The sequence below is a fragment of the Scomber scombrus genome, chromosome 12, assembly GCF_963691925.1.
Source record: "Scomber scombrus chromosome 12, fScoSco1.1, whole genome shotgun sequence".
Classification (NCBI taxonomy): Eukaryota; Metazoa; Chordata; class Actinopteri; order Scombriformes; family Scombridae; genus Scomber; species Scomber scombrus.
In genome coordinates, this window is record NC_084981.1 from 8,493,052 (window position 1) to 8,517,308 (window position 24,257).

The following is a 24,257-nucleotide window of genomic DNA, read 5'->3' on the forward strand; positions in this document are numbered from 1 at the left end:
TTTTTCTTTTCTCTGTGGTGTGCAGACATGTGTTGCTATGATGACTGTCATACAGTGGTTGAAGTTATAAATCTTTGTTTTTGAGAGTTAGCTGAGAGGATTTTCCACTTTCATATTTGTGTGTTAAATTTGAAGAGCTAGGAAGTTGTTCACTTAACATAGCATAAAACCTGGAAGCAGGTGGAAACTGCTGGCTTGACTCTCCCACCCTCACTGTATCAACAATACTCCAGGAGGTCACCGGCTTTTGTATACCAAGAAATAGTTATAACATGTACCCTGACACCATAAATTGTCATTTTAACATTTATGTGTGTATTGTGTGCAGATTACACAAACAAGATACATGTTAATTAGTGGGCTTGAAAGGTAGGCAAATGTATGAACTTTGATCAGAGACAGGCTGTTTCTCTCTTTTTATAGTCTTTATGGTAAGTTAGGCTAATCGCTTCCAAGGAAAACATCAAGTGCTGTTGCATATTAAAAATGATGTGACACAAATGCTCAAAAGACAACCAGCATCACATAGGATTTCTGTCCGTCGACTTGAAAGATTTGCTCTGCTGTGCATGTTATCTCATAGACATACTTACAGACATCATTAGGAGTTAGATGTCATTCTGTCTCCTCTCTCACTAAATCCCCTCTTCATATCAAGTATCTTTTTGTCTCTGGCTAGCGTCTTGTTTTTCCTGAGCTCTCCGTTAGCACTCTGAGCTGTCAAGGAATGATGCTGCGCAGTGCTGCCAGGCAGAGGTGAAGCGCAGGGTGACACACAGAGAAGTGAGATAAATCTTCTTCATCTTCATCAAATCCACAGTGATATATGGGCTGCTACATCTCCATCCTGTGTATAGGCACTGTCCTTTTTCCATTGTTGCCTTCTTCCGCTGAGATATTACTGCCACTTTACCTTGTATGCCCTATCGCATTTTTTCATCATCCCTTATATTCAATTTCGGGGGTTTTTTCCATCAATTTACTCTGTTTGATACTATACATGCAGCACTAGTAAATCTTTGTGTTTTTGTGTTTTTAGCCAAGTAGTGTAGTGGATGCATCAGATAACAGAATGCAGGATATTTGACAAAAAATAAAGAATAACTTGATTCCTTTCAACATGCTCACTTGGCAGTCTAAGCAGAATATTTTCTGCTCGATACTGGTCTGTTTCACACATTCCCACCTGCACACATTATACACTCGCATTCGCAGTGAGCGAGGCGTGATGCTGGCGTCACATGCTGGCACAGTCTGAGCTCTCAGGCATGAAAAGATCAATTCTGTTTTCTACGTCTAATTCTGGGTTTTCAGACAGGATATGTGCGTGGATAATATACGCATGTTGCCAGGTTTGTGTCAAGATTTCCAGTACTCCCGCGGTGTTAATGGCTAGGCTGTGAATCGTCACCACGGCAATGGTCAAATGTGGCCAGGCTGGTGACGTACACCGGTGAGTCTATCCAAGGGAAATAAAAAAAATGTGTTTGCATGTATTTTGAGGTGTGTTTAAAGTCCTTGCTCCCCTCCCTTCTTTCTGGTGGGCAGTAGTGTGAACAAAGGGTCAATGCCAAGCTTTCCTCTTCTATACTGGAGGGCTTTGGCACCTCACCTCACAGTTGAGTAGGGCGCCTGCCCTCTCTCAATTTTACTGGGACAGCGTCATTTAGCAAAACTGATCTTCTCCAGGCCAATAGGGAAACTTAATTTAATCATTCTGCCACCGGTGGTATGTGGTTAGAGCACAGATTTCACAGACAGTAAAATGTCGTCTAGACAGGGTGGCCTGCTGGACAGTTTTGTGACTGGGAGGTTGCAAGTTCAGCCAAACAAGAGCCAGAATCCGTTTTTTGCCTGTGAGCCTGACACTGAACTGAAACCAGCCATCCCTGCAAAAGTGCAAACCACTCAGCGAGAACTATGTTATTGTGAAAACAGTTTTACTTAATTGCTGTGACAAGGTTTGCACTGTCGCAACAGCCGCTGCTCCACCTTTTTGTTCCTTTCTGCAAACACATCCATATGTGGGAATTGACGTCCCGTGATGTTTGCTTAAATCTTAATTCCCCCACTGCCCCGGCTTGCTCGGCCCGATCCAGGAACTGCAGCAGCCGTGCAGCGGGGGCCTCACTGCTGGAGGGCAGGAACTCACTGAACAGGAGGGAGAGCTCCTAATTGGCCTGAATGGCTGCAATCTGAGCCAATAAGAGATAAGTGCTGGATTGCTCTCCAGATCGGCTGCGATAGCATTGTGCTGTGTGACCGGGCCACGATTGCGCTGTTGACCAAACAGAGAACAGGTGTGCAAGCTCTCTCCAGCTCAGGTGGCCTTCCCAGCAACCCCGAACAAGCTCTGCTACGGCGGGCCTCACACACCCTGAGCAAACACACTGAACGCTCGGATTGCTCTGCACTGTATGCTTTTATATTTTGAGGAAAAAATCCATCTCTGTGTGACAAGCTTGTTCCTGTGTTATAGCTGGAGAATCTACAGTATGGAGGAATGTATTCATAAATGTTGGAACAAAGGCACTCTTAACCTACTTCCTTCATGGCCAATCAAGCTGTATTGACTTTAGTGATAGGGGGCTGGTAAGACGGATGTTGGCGGGTTGTACAGAGTGCAGTGCAATCTACTAATACTTCATTTTTTATGGATCACAAAGTGGCAGCTAGTGAATAGTACTTTCTTCTGTCCTGCAACTACTCTGAATACTAATTGCAAATCCTTTTAACTCTCCTCTGGAGCAAGTATTTCTATATTTCACAAACAATATATACAATATATACTGTAAATGTTTGGCTCAGATGGCCAATCTTTGTTTTGATTAGGAACCATAAGTGTATAAATATGCCTACAACCTTCTTGGCAAGCAAACTCTGACATTAATGACTTCCAGATGGCAAAGGACCAATCGGGGAATTCACATTTAGTATTGTAAACAAGAAGAAGAGAAATAGGAAAAAGAATAAGCAGTAATATCAAAACAAACAATCCATTATCGGTTTCCCTTTTAGGCTTTATTTTTCTGTTTGCATAGTCACTTGACATCTTTCCATAGTTCATCGTGTTAGGTATTAGTTATTTTAATGCTGTGTGTATTTATGATTGATGTCTAGAAAAGAAATAGCTTTTGCTCATAAAATGTGCAAAGAGCACACAAAGATAAACAGTTAGTAAAACACTACATTTGTTGCCTGCACATGTTGGTCCATTGAAATACTGAAGTGTGTGCCTGTGCTGTTTACATCTGAATTTGACTGAGTGAGTGTAACTTTTTCAATGAGAGTGGACGGGGGTCTTTTAGAGGGGAATCACATTCTGTGCCAGAGCCCTGAACTCTGTTTCCAAAGCCAGCAAGAAGTGATGGGTGTGCTGGGATAATGAGGGGGGTCAGTATCAGTGGGTGAAAGCATTCGGGGATAAGCCACGGCTAATGACGAGGAAGTCAGAGGCGGCTTTGATCTACACAGGTCCTTTGGCACATCGAGGGAAAGCTGTGTGCTATACAAGGAGACCCCTAATCTTCTTAGGGATATGCTTAACATTCCTCTACTTTTGGGGACCAAGAAGAGTACTCCATCTCTCCATCTGTCCTCTTTATGGGTGCAATTCAAAACAGTCTGCAAGTCTGCATCCTATTTTGCTTTTGGTTTTTAGGGAAAACCAGGGTTAGGGTTCGTGAACACGAGAGGAAATACAGAGCTGTGGGTTGGTGGGTTGGCTGGTTGATGGAAAGAAGGCCTCTTTTGGTTGTACTGTGGGGTGGTTTCTGCTAAACTGTAACAACTTTTTGGTGGGTTTTGGGAAGACGTCCGCATCAATCGCTGGCATCGAGTAGCTGAAGCTAATCCCGAAGAGGAAATTTTGATTTCGTTTTGGATGTGGAACTTGTTCCCTTTCAAAGTGGCCTCATCATCACTTCACAGTGATTGATTTCTCCCCATGTCTAGTGGGATTATTTTCTAGAAAACCATTATTTTTTGTCTGCTGCGGTTGGAAGGTATTTATCGTTGTGATATTTAAAATTATATATTATATATATATAAAATCTGAATTGGAATAAGAATGACATTAAGCACTATTCTCTGAGGCGTTTTGAGAAAGGACAGAGCTGGAAATAACAGTGTCTATGCCAGCCTGCTGCTTGCCTGCGTGCCAATCAAGGAGAAAAGCCCAAAAAAACAGCAACGACGATGGAAAATATAGAACAGTCCTTTCCATGCCTTTGTGAAAACTGAAAAAAGGGGGATTTCACTGCTTTTTTCCATCCTTACCACACGAGACAGATTAGAAAATTTACTCTATAAAGAAGATATTTTGTGATTCTATTTCAAAAGGTAAAAAATAACTTTTTCTAATTTTGTTTTTCTTTTTTATGTTTGTGTTTTCACAAATAGAAAAAAGATTTCACAAATCTGAAAGTGTTTTAATGACTCTCCGGCGTCTCCTTGGTAATCCAATCCAGATTTGACAAGTGTAAGTATTGTGGTTTTTGATCTGGACATGTGGTCTGGATGGAAAAATATCAGTGAATTTGCCCGTTTTTCTGTTTACATAACCAGATAAAGGTTTCACAAATCTTAAAGGGGGTTTAAACAGTTTTAAGGCTTTTTCTACATTGTTTTAACACTTTTTCAGTGTCAATATAATTGTAAACAGTTAAAAAAATAGAGAATCAGCATTATTTATCTTTCCCTTTGCCCTCTCAAGCAACTGTCTGTCCTTGACTGTGTCAGTGATCAAACCAAACAGCCAATCAAACTTCATGGGCAGTATTCTAAGTGACAATTAAAGGGGGCAGACCATCTGTTCCATCCCTGCTTCCAAAGTCTCAAAAGGCAAATTGGTGAGCGAATGTTGAGCCGTTGTGAACGTATAGAGAAGGTCGATCTCACACTCATCACAGCCCGGTGCTTGTGGGACTGCATTTGTGCACACAAAGCAGAAATGCTCCCTCCCCAGGATGCATTTACACTAGCGGATGCTGTTCTGTGCAGCCATATCACGTGCACGTGCCTGGTTTTTAAGTGCCTGCGTTTTGAAAAGAATTAAACGCCTTGGTCTGCTATCAACACTTTTGCCTGGTTTACTTGGTTTTCTTACAATAATGCATTTATTGTCACAATTTAGATTGGCTTTGTATTATACTTGTATGTTTAATGAGAGATGGACCAGAGAGCCCTGCTGGTCAATCAGATCTTTGGTCTGTGGATAGTGATGGACCCAGAGACCCCTCTGTCTTACTTACTGCTAGGCCAACAGAGCATTAGCCAGCCGAGGCCTGCGTGTCTGCAGGGGCTTAGACATGCCTTCGTTCCCCATTCTGCAGCCAAAGCCGACACCCCTCCAGGGCATGAGGAGAGAGGAATGCACTCCGGCCCTCCACCCTCCTCTCTTCTTTCCCTCCAGAGGAGCTGGGATGGAGGCCCCTTTATGGAAACCAACCAAGACCCCAGGCATCAGATCCCTCTGTTTTTCATCCTTCTCTTTACCTCCTCACCCTTTGCTCTTTTTTCTCCCCTTTGTATGAGGGTTGTTTGCAGTGGTAGAGTACACAGTGTGGTGTAGCCGCAGCCTTCCAGAGGGCCGTGGTGAGTTTGGACGGGGCCCCTGATAAGGGCTGCGCTCGGCTGCTGTGAGGGCCATGAGAGCACAAACATTACGCCACTGAGTAAACGGATCCTGGGGCCCACTGCTGAGCGCCTTTGTTATTGCGGCTCACATGCAGCCGGGTCAGAGCAGATAGAGAATGCAGTTCATATGGCTGGCTTATCGCAAAATCCAATCCCGGACCTTGTGGTACAGCCTATTCTTGGAACTGTGAGCATGTTAACTCGCTGGTTGTTTTTCCTTGCTTTTTTAAGGGGGGTCTTACAGGGATTTGAGTCAAAGCTATTTATAAGTGCAGTTATTAAAGGGCATTTTAGGATAGTCTCTGTTCCAGATGGCTATCTGTGCTGTTTGTTTGACAGTGATAAACAAGATCAATCATTTATGTTGAATATTTGCCTGTGATATCAATGTTTAATTAATAAGGAAATAGCTCTCCTCCAATCTCTGTTAATCTCACCGAAACTAATGTTATCTTGCTCGGCTGTGGGAAAAAACACATCTCTGCCTCTGCTCAGATCGGTTAATCTGTAGATGTCCTTGACTCGTTGCAGGATTTTCTCTTTTAAAAGCCCAGGAAGTGATAGGAACACTTTACTCTCTCCGTCACTTGAAATTGTATTTACAAATTACATTTCCTGACACTTATTCACAAATTCAATGGAGATTCCAGCACCATCTAGTGACAGAAGAACATCTGTATATGCATCTATTTTATGTGTTTACAGCTTCCTCTGTGTCTGTTTCTGGCCCTCATCTCAGCATCTCCTTCCGAGTTCCTGGAGGTGCAGGATGGAAGAGAAAAGAGGAGGCAGGGTGAGTTATAGCGGGAAACAGAGACTTAAGCAGTTGTCTAAACACTGTCAGCAGTGTTCCTGAGCTTTAGAAAAAGATCTCCCTCTGTTGCTGTGTGTTCTGTCTGAGGTGACACACTGGAGGCTCTGGTTCCTGTCCTGGACCAAGACTCTGGCCCCGCACCATCCCTCCTGATGTATCACAGGCAGTGAGACAGTTTCTAATATGGATTTAACAAATGAGTAGCTCATTTGGGAAAGTAAATATGTTCCTTCATTTTCAGTTTCTCATTGTGTTGTTATGGTTTGCTACTCAACTTTCCTGCTGATTGGACAAGCACATGATTGCCCAAGCAACACATCTTGTAGACTACTCGGAAATTCATGAGGCATGTTATTTTTCTTCCAAATGATGACTTTGCTGGAATTTGCCTTTAAGGACACAGGGCCAGCGACCCGAGTCACAGGCCGTGTGTGCACATGCCAAACACCATCCTGCCCTCGCAAGAAAAACAACAGTAGAGGTGTAAAATTCAGACCCATAATTACATTTACGCTATCTAGCAGCTGAAGTAATTATGACATGGGGAAGTGATGACGTCAATATGAGGAGCCAGGCTAAATAGTTAGATGGCAAGAAGTGGACTTAGCTGCAGGAGACCGCTGTTCGCTTCCCGTTTCCAACCACAAGTTTCATGTTACCAAATGTGAGTTGGGACATTTTTTATTAAAACATAACAATAATTGTCGTGGTGTTTACTGTTGCCATGAGGATGAAGGTTATGTAACATTAAGGAAATAGAAACCACGCTTCATTTAAATCCAAACCGTGATATTTACCTAACCTTAACCAAGTGGGTTTTTGTGTCTTAAGTTATCCAGACCTTAACCACAGCGTTGTCACATTATTTTTTAGTTATGGAAAGCAACATATTACGCTCCTATGGGTCATTCTATAAAAAACACTCCTATGGGTCGTTCTGAAAACACTCCTATGGGTCGTTCTGGAGTTCAACTACAATCAACGTATGTGGTCGTTTAAGTATGAGGATGTGTCGCAAACATGCAACACCAGTTACTTTCCTGATCCAACATTTTACTGGAAATTAAGGTCGCTCTGCTCTTCCAAGCTTTTTCTCTGTTCTCTTTCACGATCCATACCTCGGTGTCTGAATCCAGACTGCGCGGACAGAACGGTCTCACCTTGGTAAAGCCAGGGCACTTAATGAAAACTGATGACAGATCTGTCATTAGAGCTACACACAGCAGCCATTTATACTCTTAATCTGTCATACACAGGTGACCTTGGGATCTGTGTGTTTGTGTGTACATGCAGGATTGTGCCCCTTTCAGGTGGGTTTGCATTTTAGGGCTATTGATAGGCATTAGTATGAATATGTGCGTTTATATTTTTCTGTTAAAGAAAAAACTCTCAACCTTCATTTTACTTGGACATGACATGGAGGAGGAAACTTATTCACAGTGGTGACTTGTTACAAAATATAAACCCATCCATCCCTGGTCATGGCGTGTTGCATGTCTGGCACATTTTGTTTTTTTACATCATGTTGTTCTTATTCTTGTGAATGACTGTCATTTAGCTGAAATGTTTTGAAAGCAGATAAAACTTCAGGGGGTTTTAAAGCAGCTATAATAAATATTTTTATATTAACATATAAATCATATGATACTTGTATATAAAAGGGATCATTGCACCAAAGAATTATCTCCCTTCTCTGCCGTTTCCCGTAGCTCCATGGCGCTTTACAGCATCTTTCAGCTCATTGTTTTCATTTTTTGGACAACAGCTTTACTGTTTTGGTTCAGTCTCACTCAATAGTGCAGTTTTCGGCCACAGGAAGACTTCAGCAAGAAAGCTCTACAAGCCCTCTGAACTTTATCAACCCAGGACGATATTTCCATCAGATGTTAGCAGAGACCAAAAACAGAGCGAAAAAGCAGGGTGAGTAATTGACTTTTATGCAGCCGGGGGGCCAGATATATAACTTCAAATTAATGCTAATGCTGATCCATATCTGCTGAATGTGTAAATGGTGAACATTCTTTACTAGCATGTTCACCATATCAACTTTATGAAGTGATAATATATCATTGTTGTTGTTACAGCTTGCTTCCACTGTCCCCAAGTTCATAAAACCTGTTAATACAGGTATAAAGGGAATGTATAATAATTTCCAAGTCTATATTTGTATTCCGGGGCTCTACTGGAATATCTCATCATTAGTATTATTACAGTCTAAAAAAAACACATTTATCTTATACCAGCTCTTTATGCAGCCCCTCAATTCAGCCTCTGTCTGAAACAGGCTATATTAAACTCCCCTTCCAATGAACCCACTCCTATTATTGGCTAGCTATAAGATGTGTCTCAGCAGACTTCTGGCAGTTCTGGAGACAATTTAAACAGTAAAAGAAAGAAAAAAACAGTAGGATTTCACTTCTTCACTTTTTCTTGTTCTTTACTCAAAATGGAAATATCTACAGCCTGAATCCAATCTAAAATATGTGCCAGTGGATGTAGCTTGTTGGCATGCACAAACAATCTGACATCATCACGAGGAGGAAGTACAGGTAACATTGCAAACAAAATGTTCAGAGCAGGTTGAATCCTGGACATTTTACATATATGGGAGCATCACCTTAAGTTTTGGAACTTTGGCCATGTTTAACATAGACATCCAACATCATAACAGTATAGAACTAAGATAAAATCACACAAAGCATAATATGTCTCCTTTAAAGAAGTGTTTTTTTAAAACTTGTTTTTGTTGCACAAATGCTTCCCACCCACATCAGCCTAAACAGTGTGCAGTGCAGCCTCATGTTTTGATTTAGAATAGTCTCATTTCCTCTACTGGGAAAGCTCACCTTCTTACTGCTGTGTTATTGCTATCACTACTGCTCTCTCTGTCTACACTTTCTGAATTCAACCCATTGAGACACATTCTGGATTTGTCAGAGGCCTTCTTGGAAATGTTGGATGCAGTAACTGCGGATGCGGCAGCATGAGGGAAAATTGGAACACTTGAAGAGAAAATTGCCACACTCTTGTATTGCACTGAGAAAAAGATTAATTACTCGCAACACTTCAAGAGAGTCCACAAGGATGGAATTTTCCTTTTAGCTGTGCGTCTCTATGTATGTCTGTGTAGATATTCATACATCTAGGAATATAGAAGATGAAAGCCTTCATGTCTCAACAAGCAAGAAAAAGAAAGAATGTATATAAAGACAATCATTGAATCCAGTTGAGTATCCGGGGGGCTTGAGCAACTTATGCCTTGTGAAAAATGAATTTTAAGTTCAAACTGTTTTATTTGTCATAAATAACACTTTAACAAGACACATTGGGAGGAAATCCAATATACATTCACTTGTAGTCTTACGAATTGCTTCAACACAGTTTGCAATGTCGACATGATACAGATTGAGTCAACGAGATACATTTGTTATTGTTTCCTGGTTAGGACGGAGCTGGAGACGAGCCAGCGGTCTTTATAGCCTGCACCAACATTAGCAAAACAATGTCTCAATGATCTCTTGTTTTTGCCACGGACTCCTTCAGGGTCATTAAAGTGATTAATGGATATCTGAAAAGCTAATGGAAATGCAGTTGGATCCAAGCATAGCATTGGATTTCCACAGCTTTTTTATTTCTCATCACTCATTAAGAGAAAGTAATTCAAGTCTCTTGCTGAGACATTAGCCTGTGTGTAATGACTGTGACTCTCCAAGAGGGAGAGCATATATATAAAATATATTATAAGTTTAATGGCTTTTATCCCCCTGATCAAGGAACCATATCTGCTTTCATCCAGAAATTTTTTTTTTCTATAATTTCACTTTTTAAGGAATTGTTAAAAAATCCTTAACACCTGATCACCGAGATGTTTGCATCCATGCATCTGTATGGTTTTATTTCTGGGAACTGGGTGGCTGGGCATTGTGCTTTCTCATGTCTCAGAGCAGAGAAAGTATAACTAATCTTATCTCCACCCCCTTGTTGCCCCTTCTAATGGGGAATTTCATTTACAGTGCTGGTGAAGTGATCCGTTTTGTCTGAGCATAAATTGCAGATAATTGTGCCATTTGGACGTCGGACAGCGGGGTCGCTAGACGAGCAGTCAGGCTGGGTGAAAGTGGATGCCTGGGAGTTCACGGTTGGCTGACGCTGAACGCACGGATACAAGTGTGTGTGTATAGCAGCGTGTTTTGACTTGGTGTGTAATGTGTGTGTGTGTGTGTGTGTGTGTGTGTGTGTGTGTGTGTGTGTGTGTGTGTGTGTGTGTGTGTGTGTGTGTGTGTGTGTGTGTGTGTGTGTGAGTGTGTGAGTGTGTGTGTGATAGAGAGAGAGAATGCTCCTCCCAGTGTTTGTTCTTCTATTGGCAGTGGGTTTTAAAACAGGCCAGTGTTGGCTGAGAAATATACTTTTTAACTGTATGTAATTGTCCTCTACAATAACAGCCACCATGTTTGCTCTGGCAGCATTCAGCCTACAGACTGCGTGAGAGGGGCTCAAGTCCAGCGCTATGGGGCCCAGTTTTATTTTCATACGGTATCTCGCTTCACCACAGACTGCCAAGATCTACGAGGGCAGTGGGAGTGCATGGAGATATCTGTGAGGCGTTGCTGTATTGAAGCACTTTCCCACTCTGACATCCAACTTTTTCACTCACAAATCATCAAGAATGACACAAAGCAAACTCAGTTCTCCCTTGTTTTCACCCCTCTCTTTGACAGAGGCTGGCACATATGCAAGCACTTACAGGGTGCCGTGTTGTTCCACACGAGGTGAGGTGACATCCCAACACAAGCTGAGTCAGGTGCAGTTGTTGGAGGGGGTTAAGTGGTGCCCCAAGCCAGCACACAGGAGCTTAAGTTTTGGATTGACAGCTCTTTAAAGCACGGGCCCTGGAGCGGCTCCAGGTGTTAGAGAGAGGCTGAGCTTCAGCACACAGAGCCTGATTAGGAGCCTCTTCTTTAAGGAGTCCAGTCAGGCTCATGAGTTATGATTTATGACATAGGTGTCTGTGGAAAGACAGGTTGATTTATCAGCTTACAGTGATAACTCTCTGTGCTCTGGAAGTGCATTTGCCAGGTTTCTATAGATGAAAATTAACCTCAATATTATTTTAAAGGTCTAGTGATATTTTATATTTCTTTATTGGTAAAAAAAAATTCAAGACCAACAAAGAATTCATTCTGCAAACAAAGTACTATTTGTGTAGCCTGATATACAGCGCATACGTAGTTTATTTCTCTGTGCCATGAAGTTCCATCGCTGTCCAAGAACTATTAAAACCACATCAGTCAGCCACACTCTGGGTGCCATGTTCCTTCATTACAGTGAACACGGGCAGTGTGATTTGTTTTAAGTCGATCCCAAATATATTGTCCTGCTGCCATAGATACTCAGTGAAACACCAAATGTGAATTAATCCGCAACTGAAAATAGTCCCCAGTAAATACTATTTAACCTAGTTTGAGTAATGTTTGCGTAAAACTGCAGCATTTTATTTTTAATTGTAACCCAAAACATTTGTCTTAGTACTAGGAACAAATAGTAGGGAAGGGTAGGGAAATCAGAAAATATTGGTGGACTAACACATCATTGGTTTTCATCTTTTCATGGGATTTGTTGGTATTAACAAAAATGTAGAATATTGCCAGCCTTATCTTTATCTATACAACTCAGATCTGTTGTGTAGCTTTTACCATCAGTCCTAATGATAACATTGTACTCAATAAGTTAATTGCTGAGATCTGGGAATGTGGTGTCATTGCTAAAAAGAACTTAAACAGGGTGAAAGCTTAATGTGATCAGACAATCATTTACACAGGTTAGACAAAGTGATGTGGAAGAGAAATGATGAGCTAAACTGTTTGTTAAAACACCAAAATCGAATATCACAATCTATAGACTGACTTCCTTGTTCAACTTTGACTCTACATGCACATACACATTTTTGGTTTTACCCACAAATAAAGTGGTTTAGAATAATCTAGCTGAACTGTTGGCTTGTATACAACCTGTCTGAATATCTAAGAGACAGTTTACTGGCCGGTCAGAATAATTGTAGCATGGTGAGTACAAAGTTCTTAAACCACATACTAAAGATGGCATAGATTTAAAAAATAACACACACGATGGAGTAAATTTTGTTTTCTAAAGTCAATTGTCTCCAAACTGAGAGCCAAGACCATCCTTCTTCCAGAATATGTTTGAATGAATTAGAGGCCCTGCACTCTATCCTAGGGCAGCATCACCGATCACTTCCTGTCAGTTCTGGTAACAGGAAATCATTCGAGGCACGAAGGCATGCATCAGCCCATGCAGCCATCTGCTTAGCCACCACAGCTGAGTGTGTTTTGGCCAACTCAGAAGCCCTGAGAAACATTCCCCAAGAGGCAAAACTACATACCCTCTGTCTCCTCCACTCACGTCAACCTTTGTGCGTCCGAGCTGCAGCCACCGAGACCCCTGTGATGTAGCACTGATTCATGGCCGAGGTGGTTTTCATTGACACCTTTGGCAGTACAGATCATACGTCAGACTATAGTTATTTCTTCTCTCACCTCTCTGTTTTATAACATGTGAGCCCTTTTATCGAGGCAAAGCTCTTAGCTCTACATGCTCCACCACATCTCGCTTTGAACATCTCCGGCAATCGGGATCCAGGACCGCAGGGGGAACATATGAGGCAAAATCTTGGTAGAAGGTCAAAGGTCAACCTTCTACCAATATTAAGAGTTCAATGAAGCAATTTACCTATTAGCCCTGGAGAGAGACATTCTCAGCAAGTCTAAGGAGCATTCATCCAGATAAAAAAATGATTACACCAAAGCTGCAAGCATGTCTTCACCTGCGGGACTCCTAAAAAAGCCAGGAATTTACATCTGCGTCTATCTTGACTCCTGAACAAAATAAAATCTGACTTTGTTTACTATGATCAAATCTCATAACACAGTGAGTTGGAATGATGTGAATTTGTACAATCTGAATGGCAGAAGGAGGTTTTTTTTTTTTTTACATCTTCACCATCCAGCTAACTAAGTGCATTACGACCCCCCCATAGTGGTGGGTGTTTCTGAGTTTTGAGGATGGAAGTCTTGTTCTTACATGCATGTATGTAATTACTGTAAATATTTATGTGTGCCTCTGTTCAGTGGAGGTCTACTATATCAGAAGAGGTAGGAGAAAGGGGTGGGGGGGAGAAAGAGCCCCATAAATGGAGCACTATTTGGATTGTTGCAGTCTTTGGATAATGTTCCATTAATCTCACCTCTCATGTATGTTTCCCATCACAAAGCATTCTGTCTGGATTCTCATGAGAGAATCAGATAGTTAATCTTTATGGGTTAGTGGAGCTCCATATGGAAAATTGTCTGGCAGAGAGAAAGGCTCAGCCTGTCCTGACAAGCAGAGCTAGAGAACATTTCAACTTGACACCTGCCTCCCCCTCTCCTGCGGTTTATCCTGCGTTTTGTTTGTTTGTTTAGTTGGCCAATACCACTTGCCGGACGCCTCTCTTCTTTGGTATATGACTCTAGCCATAATGTTTGGATTTGGAGTCCCACTTTGGTGTGGTTTCTAGAGGGGGCTCTGTTCTGAACAACAATACCACAAAAACAACACAGCTATAGGGATTCTGACGCTGATGGTTCTACAAGAATAGCAACCAAAAAAAAGCCAACAAGCATCTGGCGACAAATGGATTTTTTCCACTGGATTCCTCTTTTTTTCCCCCTTACCATTTTCTCCTAAAATGTTTGTTTAGTGCTTCAGGTTTTTATTAGCGTTAGGCAGCACTGTGGGGTAGCAGAATTGGCAAGAAGCAAAGAAGTTAACGTGGAGTGCCAACCAGCTTGTCAGATGGTGCGTTCTCTGCAGGGGGTAAAGAGTACAGTTTCTTGTATAAACCGTCAGTGGTCCACAGACACAAATACACAAATGCGCGCCAGACTCTATAAACACACACTTTTTTCAGCCGTCTCTCTTGCGCGCGCACAGACATACACAGTCTCAGTGTCTCTTCTGCCTGTTGGGGGTAGATGTCATAAGTGCTCCGCTTGCCAAAGGAAATCACTGCTGTATTTATGTATGTGAGCACAACTATTATTACAAGGGATGTCTTAAACAGGAGAAAATGGGGGTAATGAATGAGGCTCATACATTCCACAATTCCAGTGGTTTTTCCCTCCTCGCCCCTCCTCTGAAAAACAATGAGACATTGTCGCTAGAGAGAAGAAATCCCTATTCAACAGGCTGCTGCTGCTGTCGCTGCATTTTTCCAATCTTTCCCTCTCATGTCTTTCCTCCTCTCTGCTCTTTTATTCTGCGCTCACTTTTTCCTTATTTGTCGTGTTATTTATATGAGCTCACCCTGCTCACGCTGGGCAACTTCGGAGTGGAAGGTTCCTTGGGGAGGTAGTGGCGTCGGGTAGAGAAAGGTGTGTGTGCGTGTGCATGTGTGTGTGTGTGTGTGACCCACCGGCCACCCCTGCACAGAGGGCCTTTTGTGCACGTCCCTGGTTTATAACACCTCCAGTCTTCCCTGCTCCACTCTCCTTTTCTCTGCAGTCACTGCCAATCCTGCCCACTGACACTTTCATGTACACACACACACACACACACACACACACACACACACACACACACACACACACACACACACACACATATAAACACACATATAAACACACATCACACTGCTGCTCGGTTTTTATTGTAGGCAGGGATCAGTCATTCTTTCCAGGGAGAGAAGCGTGTCGTGAACTCTGCGGCTCTAAGCCCAGGGCTCTGGCAGTGGCAGCCTGTGATGCAGCCACAAAATCAGACTGGGTCCCCCGGTCTGGAACATCCTGCCGCTGTGTCTCTTGCTTAGACGGGAATAGCACCCAGATGTTCAGATGTACTATAGTGCTTTGGTGCATTTGCAAGTAATGGTGTCGATTTTCTCCCTTTCCCCGCTGATATATTCATCTCAAAGGTATCCTAAATGCACCTTCAGGGCCCAACCAACCAAGCATCCCTTCCTGTATTTCCTGCTCCTTTTTTCATACTTCTGTTAGTCTTTTTCACTTCAGCACCATTCAAAGATGTTTCATAGGTGTTGAGTAATGTCACCATTGAAGTATTATGTTACTGTAGTGGAAAATTATTTCTGTGCCTATTTTATGTGTTGTAATGACTTTCTCTGTATTTTCCTCCATACACAGACATACAGTACATTCACATTTGCAAATTTTTGCCTCGCTGCTTTCCAAAATGTGTTATTCATAAAAGCTTACAATACAGCTGAAGTTCATTGCTTTACATTTTAGCCAGTATTTAAATTTACCCTGACTTAAGAATTAGCAAATTAGTTTAAAATGATATTTTTATCGTATCCCTACACATTTAAACACTTTCTGCTGCAAGAAGGCACTGTTCATTGCAGATTACAGTAAGTAAATGACTCCTAAAACAAAGCACAGGTAAAGAAATGGGGGGGGGGGGGGGGGGGGGAATGGGAAGACGTTTCATGTTACAGAGTCAAAGAATGTTAGAGAATCCTCAACGTAATTCAAAAGTTAAAGTATTGTATAAAAGTACAATGCTTGCACATCATATTTTTTATAATTAGAGAGGAATTTGTTTTACCAAGTTTTCACCATTTTAATGGTTGAAAATGGTTAGTTTTCTTTTGCTATGAGATTATCCAAAAATGGATTATTTGTATTTGTTGCAATAAGAATTTTGACAGTCATATCCCTGAACAAGAATTTGAATATAAATAGTTTTTGGGGTTTTGTAAGAATTGATACCTCAAAACTACAGGGTAGAAAATCTACTTCTGCTCAGTATAAACTGGTACTTTTGCTGTAATTCCCCTTTAATCCTCAAGTTTCTTTTATCTGCTCTCACTACAATAAGTTACAGTTTGCACATTCCTTCAACGTGAACAGTTTCATATTTTCACCACATGCAAGCCATGACATCTGTCCCTTCTCGTTTTAATAAACACTGATTCAGTTTCACAGCAGTATCAATATTTATCCGTTTTCCAGTCTCTCTGAATGCGCTTCGTTTGTTCAGCGGGCCTGTAAAGTTTAGATATTTTGTCAACAGCAGAGGTGCAAATGTTTTCATTTTGGAACAACATTCTGTGGGATATATAAGGAATGTTGACGAGAGAGGAAGGAGAGAAGCAAAAAGATTTATGAAGCTCCCCCTAAAAGTCAATATGGGTTTCAAGTTACATCTATGGCGCAGTGGAGATTTATGTTTAATAAGCTTCAGGTGTTGGCTGGCTTGGGTTTGGGGGGGGGGGGACTGCTAGCGGGGAGTGGAGTGGGTAACTGTGTCTTTCTTTCTTTCTCTCTCTTTCTCTCTCTCTCTCTCTCTCTCTCTCTCTCTCTCTCTCTCTCTCTCTCTCTCACACACACACACTCACACACACACACACACACACACATCCTGCACTCAGTCCATTTTAGCTGTCACATTCTATACCGATGCTTCAATTGCACGGCTGCCTTGCATCTGGAAAAACAGAGCTACCTTTGTGCCCACCAACTCAAATGGTTTTAATGTGGCCATCCGCAACGCCCGTATGACAACACACAACCCGTCAGGGGTGAGCAGAAACAAATGGAAAAGCTAATATACGACTAATAAGCAAAGAAGGGGGAGGAATGTGCAGGAGAGGTCAGAGGGGAGATTGACAGCAGCTATTAACAGCCACCCCCCCCTCTCCCCATTTTCCTAACATCTTTCGCTTTCTGCTTTGTGTTTATGTGAGTGGCAGGCGCTCTGCCCAAGTAAAAGCGTGAAACAAAGGTCACTCTGTATTTAGAAGGTGTACCCTCCTCCAAAAAAAAACCTCTAACCTGTAGCTGTAGAGGCAGGCAAGATGAAGCAGAAATGATCTCAATAGCATCTTGAGGTGTGTGATGGTTTTGTAGATGGGGTGTTTGGCAACTACACACACACTCCTTTTTCACCTCCACCCACATCTGTCTGGTCTTGCCCTAAGACCCTCCACCCCACCCCTCTACTCTCTCCCAAACCCCCTCATAGATCCTACCTGTCATTTATAAGCCGACTGTAAATCATCAGAGCGAGCATTCCTCCTGACACCTGAAAGTGTCTCGACAAGATGGACCAAAAATGCAACTGTGGCACTTTTTGAGAGTACTCATGAATGTACAATGGAAACATTCGAAATTCAATAAGAGAGAATGTACTCGCCTATAGCTGTACAGCCCAGCTCCCCCCCTTTTTTCTTGCATTTTTATTTCCCAAAGAGACACCGTGAGAAGAACCAGCTGTAGACATATTGGAATTCTCTACCTTAAGCAATACGCCTCTTATTCTCTTTTTCTCACTTAATCTCACACTCTTGTCTTTTGTGTTTCCGTGAAGGTAAACATTAGTTTAATTAAAGCCATTGTGAGGACTGAGCTGGGCCACCCACAGCAACAGGTCCTTACGTTTGCAAAAGCTGAAAATGAGACAAATTAAAAGTAGTCTCTGTGGTAAAGAAGTAAATTGAAGAAAACAACTTAATTGCGTCTCTCCTGGTTTCTTCACCCTCAGCTGAGGTAGCAGCAGCAGCAGCATCTCACTGTAGCTTCATGTGTAGAGAAAAGCACAAACATCTTTTGTGTCTGTAGACAATACACAATACAAATAAACAGTATCAGTTACTTTGTTCCACAAATTATATATTGTGCTAGAATATAGCTTTTCACAGTCGCATTTTTTAGGGAGAGGAACGATGGTATGAGGAGTTCATGTGCTTTCTTAGTCATTGTCTAACAGTGGAGTTAAGGTGGGTTGGGAAGTGATAATTGCAGGTTTTTGTACACAAGGTCACAGCACAGGAGAAAAGAATAGCCTGTTGATTCAATTGGTTCATCCTGTGGTGGTGTTATTGTACATTGTGTAAAATGGCACAAGTGGCTCTTATTCAGCAGACACACGCTGGAGGGCCCTGCCTTTCTCCTTGCCACAATGGCCCACAATTCCCTGGGCAGTTCTCAGGTGGATCGCCTTACCCATACTGCCTCGGTGGCTCACCCGAGGACCGGCCCAGCAGCTTAAACCTGCTCCAATCACACAAAGAGGGTTACAGTAAAAATACGTAGACCCAGTTGCGTAGATGAACATAAACACAAGCAAAACACATTCATAAGAAACACCTGAGAGTGAGTGCACACTGTTCATAAAGTGGTGCTTAAGCTGCTGTAATAACTGGAAAACCCCATTCTTGAATACATGTGCACACATGCTAGCAATTATAAGACATTAGCAATACTCTTTCAGTGCATGGAAGCAGTGCATTCAAGTGTGTCAGGGGAGAACTGTACACTGTCACCTAAGCTACTGCTGTAGGTTTCCTTTTCACTCTCCAAGCCAATCGCAGGCTTTCCCTCCCGGCTAACTGTCCACGTGCTCCCTGAACTGAACTCTCAGATTCCCGAGGAAGATCGAAACACAACGCTTTCACAAGACAACGGGGCAACCTAACACTACACACACCACACACATACACTCATTATCGAGTTACAGCACTGGTTTCTGCACAGCATTGTGCCAGCAAACACCTATATGTGTACACACAAACATACATGTACACATGCAAGCGTTCTGTTTCTTGACAATTAGCATGGTATGTGGCCTCTTCACCCAGCCGCACTGGAATATGCTTGATACAAGAAGTGCTGCTTCTCATCACATTAGCAGAGAAAATGTTTGGTGTTAATTAGACTTGACTCTGACAGTCAGCATGCCCATTCAAGCACTCAGCCCTCCCTCCACCTTTATTGGTTTAACATGAGAATCTGGCAGGAAACTGGGACTTGTACCCAGCACACATTATAAGCATTGACTGTCTAATTTAGGCTGTGTCACCTCAGTCCTTTACAGAGACGTCTCCCGTAAGTGGAGCCACAGATCCACGTGAGCTACACTGTCAGAGTCTCTGCTGGCCTGGTATTTACTGCTCACTTTGGCTACAGAAACATAGATGGAGAGAAATGAAAGGAATAAAGGAAAAAAGTGTCACTGTGGAGAGTCTGAGTATGTTTTAAGTTGATCATCAAATGTAATTCTGCCATAATCATTTTTACCACTCTATAATTTTTGGCCTTCAAGATAATATAATGTCATCATACTTGATACACTTTCCCTTGTTTCAGGAATTTTCTAGGATGGCTAGGTTCCAACATTTAAAAAACTACATGGCAAACTGCTGCACTAGAAACAATAAAAATTACATGATTGTAGAAAATGTTACTTCTAATACTCAAAACTTATTTTTTTCTATAACCTCTATACTTCTATTATCTATCTTACCCAGAACAGGGTAACAGGAAGCATTAGAAATAAAGCAATGATCATAAAAAAGAAAACCTCTATATAAAAGTGAACTATGAGAGATGATACGTTACTTCCTCAGGTAGGGGTCTCTTGTCGCTCTTACAACACGGGTGAGAGGGTCTTTTTGGTTCAGGCCCCTCAGCTGTGGAACTTCCTGCCTGGACAGACACATTCTCAAGAACACTTGCACAAATATCCTGCTGATAAAGAGTTAGAGCCGCTAAGATGAACTGAAAAAGCGCATTCTTGAATACATTCATACACATGCTAGCAATTATGAGACATTAGCAGCACACTTTCTGTTTATGGAAGCAATGCGTTTAACTGTATCCAGGAGGCAACTGTACACTGTCACCCTCGCTGCTGCTGCTGCTGCTGCTGCTGCTGCAGAGTTGCTTTTCATTCTTAGGTAAGTCTCTTGAAACAAGTTGCTTTGCTTTGGAAACACGTCAAAAACAATCTTGCCACATTAGTATATTTTTAGGAACAAGATTTAGGGATTCAATCAAAATTGTGTTTTGATTTCACTGCAAAGATTACATTTTGGGTGCAATTACGAGACAGAGTTAGCCAAATATAAAGCCACAGTTAATCTTGTTGCTCATTACCTGACAGTAAAATCACCCTGTAGTCAGTTACATAGATTTCAATGACCAGCACAACTCTGTATGATTAATAATGCTGAAATATCAAGTTACAAATTTATAGACACACTGTTACTGTTATCTTTTTAATGTAGAACTGAAGAAAGAGGCTCAGTGTGTAAAAATGGATCCAACTGCTAAAACATACCAACAGAAAGAGGGGGATCAGGGGTATTACAGCCCATATACCCCACCATGTGGACCAGTTTAAAGACGAAGAGGGGATTTATTTCAAAGTCCTACGCAGACAGTCCAACAGAGCTGATTTACAGGCAGTCTGAACTGGCATAGAAACTAAAAAGACGTGAATCAAATTTCTGCTGATATGGTATCTGTTGCCTGACCCAACTCGACAAAAGTGCTTATGTGTATCTCTACATGTTCGTATGAGAAAAAGTCTGAGCTACCAGAACTTCAGAAAGTGGATTTTTTTTTAAATGGTGATGTCATTCTTGCATAAGTTTATAATTTAATTTAGAATTAGGATAAGGTTTGGGTGAGGTGAGGATTTGCATTTAAAGCATATTCACATGTACAAGGATAACTATTAAAATAACTATAAACTGTAACCATAAATTATGGCCTGTAAGCTTTCACACTTCTGCTATGATAAGTTTCCTGGCAGAAAAACCAGCACTGGAGAACTGAATGTTCCTGCCTCTTAGTTTGTGGTCCTATTAATCCCCAGTGTCTGTCTATGTTTGTTTTCAATTATTATTTTTAAAATTGAACTGATGTTGTGTCTGTTTCTGCCAACGCTGTCTGTTCTGATGACAGAAGTTCAGAGAGGCTGATCACAGCTGTGTGAAGTGTTGTCATCATCACAAATCATGGCACCAAAATCATATCTATGATCTTAATGTGGTGCGTATGCATGTGTGTATACTGGTATCATTCTCATTATTGTGTGTGTGGAGGAGATATAATTGAAGAGAGAGGGAAAAAGAGAGATGAGAGAAAGTCAGCAAGATTTACTATTTCTAAACATTTTGGACGCGCCAGACACTCCTGAGTTGATGGATCTGAACAAGCAGGGATTTGGACTGATATTTGATTCTGTCTGGAGTCTGTTTCAGCACTCCGGTTCACCTCATCACTCCGTCCCACAACGCAAAGATCTCATTCACCTTTGAACTCCAAAAATTCCCTCCCTCGGTGACTCCTTACAGAGAGCCTTGCGGTCGCCAGATACAAAGTGTGGCGTTGTGGCTGACAGTGTTCCAAGTTTGGCATCTGTCTGAATGAAAGATAAGGCAGAGATAGAAGGTTGAAGGGGGGTGAGAATCTGAGCTAAATGAAGATTAAATGAGCAGAAAAATAAATGAGATGAGAGGAAGTGAAGGAGGTTGAAGAAGGTGTAGGAAACGAGAGGAACGGCGCATTAGTCACAGGGTAATTTAAGCTTCTTTTGTGGCTGGACCGGAGGGAGATTTCTCATCAGCAGCTGACTGATTTGGCCGCAGCAGACCACAGAAACACTATACATGCCAGACGTGCCATTTGTCCATCTCCCTTTCTTTATGTCTCTTTCTGTGTTTTTCTATAAGCTGTCTCCACCCAAGAGATCAGTGAAGGGCAACAGACATTTTTCTGCTTAAAGTGGACTGAGTGAATTATCTGAGACTGGTGATCATGTGTTTGATTAATGTAAGCACGTCACATCTCTGTACTCTGAGCTATGTATTCTCTCTTTCCCTTTGGGCTTGAATGTTCGTCATTACAGGAAGTTACATTAGCCTTGTAGTGTAATGCAGTTGCCATTAGGTCCTGAGAGTTTGCTTACTGCTTGATGCTACAGCAACCTTTTAATGCAAAAAAAACCCACAATTATCCTGTTCATTTGTTTATTGGTGGTCTTTCCGTTATAGATTGTACAAAAACATAACTTGATGCAGGGGTTTTCAGCTGCTGGCTATGATTTGCCGCACTGAGAGTTTCAAAAGTGCCTTCTGCTTTCACTGCTAACATGAAGAGGCATAATGTATTGTTTTGCAAGGAATTAATGAAAACCAAAGCAGGAAAACAACCTAAGAAAATACCTGAATGCTTTGAAAAAGGGTCAGCTGTAGTTTAAATGAACAAAAAACAAACACACAACACACACAAGCAGTTTCGGTTATCAACTGCAGCAGGCGTTCACTGGTGGGGCTGTTATATTTTCATGTTTGTGTATTGATATACTGTTTCTGTTATGTCTGCAGACTGGGCCTGCTGGGGTTTTTCTTGTCTATTGTTACTGCAGTGTGGGACTGCAGTTGGGTGAGTGTAATGCAGGTGTGTGTGGGTCTTTTGTTGCTCGTGTTTTGAAGTGTTTGAAGTGACTTCATTAACTGAAGGACATTGAAAATCAAAGTGTCTGTCTCTTTCTTTATCTCACTCACTCTGTGTCCTCTTTACCTCTTTTCCTCTCTGCCTGAAACCTCTCACAATCTCAGGGTGTAAGATTGGTGTTAAATGTGTTTTTTTGAGTGGAAACGTAGTGTTTGTTCATGTGGATGCATGTGTGTTTAGACGGTGTCTGAGTGTGTATGCTTGTGTTATGTGTGTTGCTTTTCCCTGTTGTTTTTACCTGTCATCACCCAGCCATAAAGAAGATGCCTGTCTTCCCCATGTGACCCAAATAGACCCACAGAGGTGATTAACTTCACCACCGTCACCACCCATACAGATAAACACAGTCATACATCAGCATGACAACCTAATTTCACGATTGTTTTGTTAACCAGGTTTGTAAGCATGTAGAATCAGATTGCTTTCAAAACGTTATACCCCATAAAGTTGGGAACTTGTAATAGGCCATGTGCATACACATTTTTTTTGTAGCAGTAGTTATTTGATTATCATGATAGTAATTTCCCACTAATAGTTGGTTATTTCTATATGTGAATTCCTGAATATTAATTGCAATTTTCTGTTGTGGTCCCAGTAATATTTGTTGTTAAATTGTACCGAAGTAGCATATCACAGGACATGGTTAAGCTACATTTGAGTAAAAAAAAGGTTATAAATGCAGTTGCAAGAACAATACTTTCTATTCATATCTTGGGATGTTTAATTAGTAAGAGAACTTATGTCACTTCTAATAATAACTACTCAAATTATTTGATAACTCATCCTGCTCTTTCATCTGTTTTGACAGGAACTGACAGCATCAGAGCTTGGAACAGTAAACACAGTCACGCTGCTGTCTTCATTTTGAAAGAGCAGTGGTCAATGAGGAAACTGCAACACTCATCCGGCTGACCAATGGTGTACTTTCATCACTCAGCTACTCAGTCAGTCATGGACAACCGCAGTTATAGGGCTGGTCCGTGTCTGTTCCAGCCAAAAACTTGTCTTTGAAGTGGTAATAGCTTTGCAGCACACAGGTTGTTAGACACAGTGTATTATTTAATGTAGCATAGCAATACATTCTGTGGTGTGTCTGATATATCCTCAAATAGGCTCAAGAGACACACAACAACTTCCCTGTGACATGTTATGACCTGCACATAAAAAATCTATTTTAATCATAAAACCTGCACATGGACTAAGATACTGAATATGTCCACTGTATATTCACTATGAGAGTCAAATAACATTCAGGAGGAAGAAAAATCCCACGAGCAATCTATTTGGAATTTGCTTTGTCCTATATTTGGGACATCATAAAATGAAGTTGTGTTTATTTTTGTATTTAAATGTAAATCTCAGAGACACATATCCTAAAGGAACGGTTTGACATTTTGAGAAATAGCCTACACTCCTTTTCTTACCAAGAGTAGGCTACAATGAGAAGAGAACAGTAAATATGATGTTGCAGCCAGCAGTCGGTTAGC